Here is a 7,585-nt window from a genome sequence, read left to right as displayed (position 1 = left end):
ACCTAACACAAAATTTGACGGTAATATTTAACTACAATTATCATAATTATAACCTTATAAAAATTAAATAAAAATCAATGAAATTCAGATGTCATTAAAATAAACAAAAACTACAGTATAATCTGGACCATGACGCTACAAACATAAAGCAATTTCGTCAAAAACAAAATTGTACAAAAGAAAATACTAAATTCTACGAGTCCTCATAATCGTCATCGTCGTCTTTCTAATGGTTCTGATGTGACTCCTGGCACTATCTCTGTTGAATATGTCTATCTGAAACAAATAATTAAAATAGTTAAAAAATATAATCTGAATGCAATATATACAATATAGAGAATGATTACCATGGATATAACTCTAACGTATAACATGCAATATAATATTTGAACTAAATCGAATCTATAATATAACACAATTGAACATAAGTTTACCTTCATTTGAATTCCTCTTCTTCTTCTTCGTCCTCATCAACCCCTTGTTCATCATCCTCTTCAGATGTTACTTTTTGATCATCAATTTTCTCATCTTCTTTGTCGTCCCCACCAACCCCTTCTTCTTTGTCGTCCTCTTCTTCTAGTGGATGAATGTCATCATCAACCTTAAGGTTAATGATTTCATCATCCACAAGAGGTGACCTAAGGGTGATATGATAGCCAACTAAAAGAATTATCGATTTTGCTACGCTTTTAAAGCGTGATGAAAAGTTAAAAAAAGCGTAGCGATAGCTTTTTGCCACACTTTTTGAGCTATCACCACGCTTTTGTCGATCTATTGACATGCTTTCATCTATTGCCACGCTTAAAAACGTGGCAGTATGTGAAAGATATGGCTATGCTTTTGAAGCCCGCTAATAGTGGAAGATATGGCTACGCCTTTTGAAGTCTACCAATAGTGAAAATATGGCTACTCTTTTGAAACATGCCAATAGTGGAAGATATGACTATACTTTTAAAGCGTGACAATAGTGTGGTATGGCTACGCTTTTAAAGCGTGGCTGTTGATGACTACTATATAATATGACCACTCTTTTAAAATGTGGCAAAAAAAATTTTCAATAACCTATTGTTCTTTTTTAATTTTCATAATAAAACCTTACAAAATTCATAGATAATTTTAAAATTTAGACAATGACCAATAATTTTAAATCAACTAGTCTAACATACATAAACCTATCACTAAAAAAAGTATGTTTGATCGCATGATAGTCTAACAAAATACCAAAAATTAAAGTCATAACTACCTATGTTTTCTTAATACATGAATTACAACTCCAACGACTATTATATATCTACTTCCTTTACATACTTCATCACTAAATATGAAACTTCATGATTATTGATTGTGAACTCCATTGTTTTCACCACTACCCTGCATAATTTTAAATATTTTTATGTTGGTACATCTTATATTTTACCAAAAAATGAAAGAACATATATTGAAAATCACGCTGTATTCTCCAATACATAATATTTATCATTTTTTATGAATAAATACTACACAATATCTCTCTTAAATATACCCTCTTTTTAGTAATCCCTGTATGTTAAAAAATTTGCCCAAAATACATGGGTGTGAAGAGATTATATTGTCATACTTTAGAAATCAGGACTTGTTGCATGTAATATCATTCAAGAGTTAAAGAGTGGTCATTAAAAAGTTAAACATGGTTTATTTTATACCTTGTGGAATGTATATAACTAGTGATAGTATCACCTAAGCTCATATTCACAATGGTAGTAAGAGCTATGAAAACTTGAGCAACATCAACATATCTTTGTCTTTCAATTATGGCACCAATGCCTCCAAATTCTTTCACAATTGCATTAGTGCCATATGTTCCTAATTTGCAGTAAACAAGCTTTTCCTTCACCTTATTTGGATCTAAGGATCCTCCAAAGCAGTACTTAGATCAATGCATTAACTAAAATCTTTGTCATCATTATTGAACAAACATAATTGGCAAGAACAAAATCAAACGCAAAAGCTACCTAGCATTTTCCTTGGCTTTAGAGTTCCGAGCAGCGTCGACGCCATTGATGAGAGGATACTATTTTTGTTTTGGGTTAAAACTACTCACTCCTATTCCCTGCATAGCCTCCATGATTGGGGTTTTCACACATGATCAATAACAGAATGCATGCCATATTGTTTATTATTTACCATATGAACATACAAATTGGTTTTGTAAAACAATAAATATTCACATAGTACATTATTTAGTCTTTCATTTAACTAAACCCTGATCAAACTAAAGGTGCACTTAGGTGAACCATTCTGTAATGCTATAAGTTGCATACATGCCACAAGTTATGTGCAACATCTAAGCCAAATTAAAATTTAAAAAAACTAAATAAAAATATTCTAAAAATAGTGATCAGAAAATTATATATATATAAAGGTTACTCATAGTATTATTTCTAATTGATTGTGTACTCTTACATTCAAATTCATCATAGTTGTGTAAGTAACCTTGGTTATGAAATTAGAAGTTGATTAATAACCCAAGTGCTCCTCCCCCGAAAAAATATGTAAAAGGCATAAGAAACCAACTTACAGAAACATTTTTTCCACTCCCTCAAATCACAGTGCTCCTGAAAGCTCTGTCAATGCCACCAGCTGCAACTGTAACAATCCACGGCGCAGTATTCGTCACGATGGTCATATCCAGGCCATCATTTCTAGCTGAGGCCACTGTGAGTATCCCTTTACTAATGGCGAAAAATGCGCCAATGGATATAACATCAACCACAGCTAGGATCACCTCCACCAATGGAAATTGATATGACATCCACATCATGTATGGAAGCTTCAAATACACCATTGAAGGAATATGCTCTACACCTTTTTTTTCTTTCTATCTAAGTAATTCTTACACATATCCCATATTATTTGTTTTTTTTATCTAAAAAACTAAACTATACTCAGCAATCCAGCAGCAGATTAATTAAGTACCACAGCAACAGTGAAATAGAAGCAAAATAAGAGGTAGAATCAGCAGCGAATAGTGATTCGATAGCAGATAATTAGTACCATAACAGCATCAAGGCAACAAAGGAATTCCACATTTTATATTGATAATTTGTGACATGCTCATGGATAAGCCACTACATGAAATACTGTTTAAATCAATGGCCAAATCGACGGCAAATCAGCAGCAAATTATAATATAATTATAGAAAATTATAATATCATTGCTTCAAAAAGAAAAATGGCATTTTTTCACTTAATTTACAACTATAAATCATTAATTAGCAGCCTAGCCTAGCAAGTGGTTACAAAGAAATTAAATTAAATTTATGTTCAGTAATAATAGCATGAGAAGATAACTACTAGCTAATGAAGTGCAACAGAGAAGGTTTGGTAATATATAACAAAATGATGAAAAGAGGATGATCTGACGATTCAAAATTTGAATGAAAAAACTTTCATGAAATCTATCAAAACTTGTTAAGCAATATAAAGGAAAGCATGCATTAGAGATGATCCGTCACCTTATAACTCGGTCTTTATTGTGCATTATGAGTTATAACTCAGCCTTAATTATCATTTATTCTGTAACTGACACCTTCATTACCAACTTAATGATCAATATTCTGACTTAATGATCAACGGTCATACCATCAATTCTATTCATCAACTCTATGCCTATAAAAGGCACCAATCTCTATATACACTATACATTCTAGGGACATTCTAGATACATTCTAGATATATTCTAGATACATTCTATATTCATAGAATATTATAATATACAACACATGATAACTTCTATTTTATGTCTTACATTCTATATTCATAGAATTATTCATATACCTCTTAAACACTTACTGACTTGAGCGTCGGAGTGTCTTTTGCAGGTACCCACCCCTTGTTCTCTCCTTGCCGACGTATAACTCATCCCGACGAGAAACTTGAAGACATTCATCGACGAATGAGCTATACACCGGCCAAACTCAGCAAGAATAAGAGATAATATAGTAGATGTATTATGTACCTAATCACATAATAAAACAAATTAATATAAATTGGAAGAAATTCGATTATGCACACTTTCTTGTAGATAGTGCTACTTCCATTAAGTATAAATAAACAATTAGTTGAGGCTAGAAACATGTCATAGTAGTGCAGCATTTAAAAAATACTGAAGGGAACAAATAACTGAATTCAATCTCTCACTAATAACTTCAGCTTGCACCAAATTTATTTAATGTAGCAAACTAAATATTAAGCTTGTGAATTATCCATCAGGATTTGCTTTTTAAAAAAACACCTCTTTGATTATGGCCTTCACGGGGACACCAAGAACGGTAACCCCATTCAACAATCCATCTTTAAGGACCTAAAAACACAATACAAGTGAGTAGTCTATGCATTCCTCTAAGTTAGATTGTAAACAGACATAGCACCAAATTAAGGATAGACACATGTCACCATGTAACACAAGCGTTTTTAGTAGAACACTAACATAACCGTTCATCATTTAATTTTTACAAGAGAAGAGCCTTAACAGTGAAAACAATAAAGCACATGGCTTTCTTAATTCTTATTTCATTCCAACCTCTGACAGTAACAATTAATATAACAAATATGGTTGACTTTTTTCTGGATTGTATTACTGTTGTCTGTTAGACAGTTATTCTTTCAGTATCTCACTCTCATAAGTCTAATCTAACTATATGAATGTGAAACTTTATGAGAAATCAACAACAATTTATGCAGTATCTTGTGCAAGAGACACTTATTCGGCCTAAACCTTTTTCACATCTTCTGATAACACCAGAGGTCTTGCAGAACCATGAATGCAAAAAAGCTATGACTTTGAATCAACAGCTTGGAACAGGAAAATGATATCTAGATATTAGAAATTGTAGTATTCCACTCCAACCTAATTATGATTCTTTGGAAAGAAAAGCTAAGAAATAAACCAAGATGGGATGAAAATTATAATCATTAATATCTAAATCCACTCTTCTCCCTTAAATAAATAAAGAGAATAAAGAAACTATATTTATGAAGACAAACATTAAAATCTTCGTAATAAGAACAGAAATTCAGCAGCTTCATCATCATCAAACAAGCACATATCTCATCATTATCATGATAGAACAAGGGCAACAACACATCAAATATTTACATTATAATCAAACAACAAGGGCAGAAACACATCTACATTTTTTATGCTTAAGACATCCACAATCCATCAACAATAACCACTTTTAACAACTTTTAACTAGAGAGTTATTTTAAAAATTATTATCAGATCCAACAAAATGTATAATGAATTGACCAGACAATAAACTGATAGAATAATAGAATGTCAGTCCAAATCTGTGACTCTAGAAATGCAAGCGGTTAAAGTTCTTCCAAATGAACAATATTTAATTTTTTCCTTGGTCTAAACTAAGATCTCACTTTTCAGATTACAATTTTACTTAATGAGAAGTTGATAAGAGTGAACCGAAAACAGATATGAGATATGTAAGCAGAGATAATAGTGGTATAGTAGCTAATAGCAACATTAAAGTTAAGAAATAAGGTTTACCAGCAATGTAAGTGGTGGCAGAGGTCTCAAAACTAGCACGACAAGGGTCACAATGGACACCGCCCTGCACGAGGAAGGGGTTCTTTGCAACGACGGAAGGGGGTGAGCCTAAACAACAAACCTTCTCCAATGCTCCACAGGGGTTAGGGGTTTGCAGTGACAGAAGAGAGCGGCGGCAGAAGGAGCATCAACAGAGGGTTTGCAAGGGACAGTGAGCGCTGAAGGAGTCACCGCTGAAGGAGGATTAAAGGTTTACGGTGGGAGCAGCGACGGTGAGAGCGCCGGAAGAAGGAGTGCCGACGGAGGCATTGTAAGGGACAGTGAGCGCCGAGGGAGTCACCGCTGAAGGAGGGTTAAAGGTTTACGGTGGGAGCAGCGATGGTGAGAGCGCCGGAAGAAGGAGTGCCGACGGAGGCATTGCGACAAAGGAGAGAGGGCGAGCGCCGGCGATGTTCTTCAGAGTGCTGGGATTTTGATATTCGTTCGGAGGGCGAGCACCGACGATGTTCTTTCTGTTTTGCTATTTGTAAAGGTTAATCGCCAGAATATGTGTTAGTGTTTAGGGTGAGGCATGAGAAGGACACAATGAAGCACAGAAGAGTTTAGGGTTCTTGGAAGGAGAAAGTGTTTTGAAGAGTTATAGAGCATTATTTGAGAGAGTGTACAATGTAACTCATATATTAACGAATCTTTTTTTTTGGGAACCTTGTGGCCACGCTTTTGAAGCGTGCCGAAAGAGTTACAGGAAATAGGCACGCTTTTAAAACGTCACTATAACGAAACCATGTCGCTACGCTTCAATAGCGTGTCTATTTTTCTCTAAAGTGTGGCAAGAAAAAACGTGTCCAAATCTCTAATCAATCGCCACTCTCATAAAAGTGTGGTCATTGACCCCTTTCGCCATGTTTTTGAAGCGTGACAAGAAAAAACGTGGCCAAATCTTTAATCAATCGCCACCTTCAGAAAAGTATGGCCATTGACACCTTTTGGCCATGCTTTTAAAGCGTGACAAGAAAAAAGTGTGGCGACAGGCCTTTTTTCTTGTAGTGGCCAATGTCAACCACCAAATTAGAAGGAGTTTGGTCATCAACTTGGTAAGATTGTTGGTCCTCCATCTTATCAAACTCAATGCAACCTCTTAGTTTAGTCTTGACTACAACTACTTAACTAGACTTACATTTTTCTGGATAAGGCAAATATGTACTTGTTGTGAATTTTGAGATAAAATAAAATGATCATAATGTCTATATTTTTTGGACACACTCACTTCAGTGATATTATAATCTTCATGCTTTCATATTCTATGTCACAGATCAAACTACTCATATTTAAACATAAATACTATTGTATATATAGTATGACAAAAATATTGTAATTGAATTATGTTGTGCAATCCAACAAAGAGAGACGGTGGTAGTTATAGAAGGAAGATGAATAAAAAAGAAAAAAAATGAATATTAAATATTTACAGAATAATTATTAACAAAAATTTAATAATTAATTATTTTGTCGACCGATATTTATCTTTATATGTATATAACTTTAGTTTTAATTTTTTATATATACTCAATTTTATCAGCATTCGAATCTTTTCTAATTTAAATATAAATAACCTATATCCAAATAAGTATTAACTCTTGAATTTTTTACTCTTCCTTTCTCATGTAACCAAACACACTTCGAAAATAATATAGGGTGACCAATCAAATGTTCCCCCTAAGCTGGTGCACTTTGGAAATGGATGAAAGAGAGCATAGGATTCAGCATTGTTGATTGTTCCAACACCTCACTTCCATTTCACCAACCATTGTTACCAACAGGGCAACAATAACCCAGGTAAGAGCTTATAAGTTATAACAAAGCCAAATGAGAAACCGAAACTGCAAGACACGCGCGAAGTGAAGTAGATAGGGGTGAGTTGAGTCATGGGTGTGATTAGGGATGGCAAAACGGGCCGGTCCGCCCCAACCCGCCCCGTCCCGCCTAGGCCCGCCACATAAACGGGGCGGACCGGCCCTCCCCGCCAATTAAAATGGGTTC

The 7,585-nt window shown here is 34.3% G+C and overlaps 1 long non-coding RNA gene across 4 annotated transcripts; it reads right to left on the bottom strand.

Annotated features, from left to right (window-relative positions):
- LOC110264869 lies at window positions 64-6,178 on the bottom strand. Of its 4 annotated transcripts, XR_002351162.1 has the most exons (5): window positions 5,546-6,178; window positions 2,558-3,997; window positions 1,992-2,089; window positions 435-1,371; window positions 64-276 (listed from the first exon to the last, which is right to left on the bottom strand). It is a non-coding gene; the product is annotated as an uncharacterized LOC110264869 (long non-coding RNA). The 4 variants fall into 4 exon arrangements; XR_002351160.1 differs by having other exon boundaries at window positions 1,992-3,997; XR_002351161.1 differs by having other exon boundaries at window positions 435-2,089.

This window comes from Arachis ipaensis, chromosome B07 (assembly GCF_000816755.2).
Source record: "Arachis ipaensis cultivar K30076 chromosome B07, Araip1.1, whole genome shotgun sequence".
Classification (NCBI taxonomy): Eukaryota; Viridiplantae; Streptophyta; class Magnoliopsida; order Fabales; family Fabaceae; genus Arachis; species Arachis ipaensis.
Note: the sequence above shows the minus strand (reverse complement) of the source record. Positions and strands in the feature narration are given on the sequence as shown.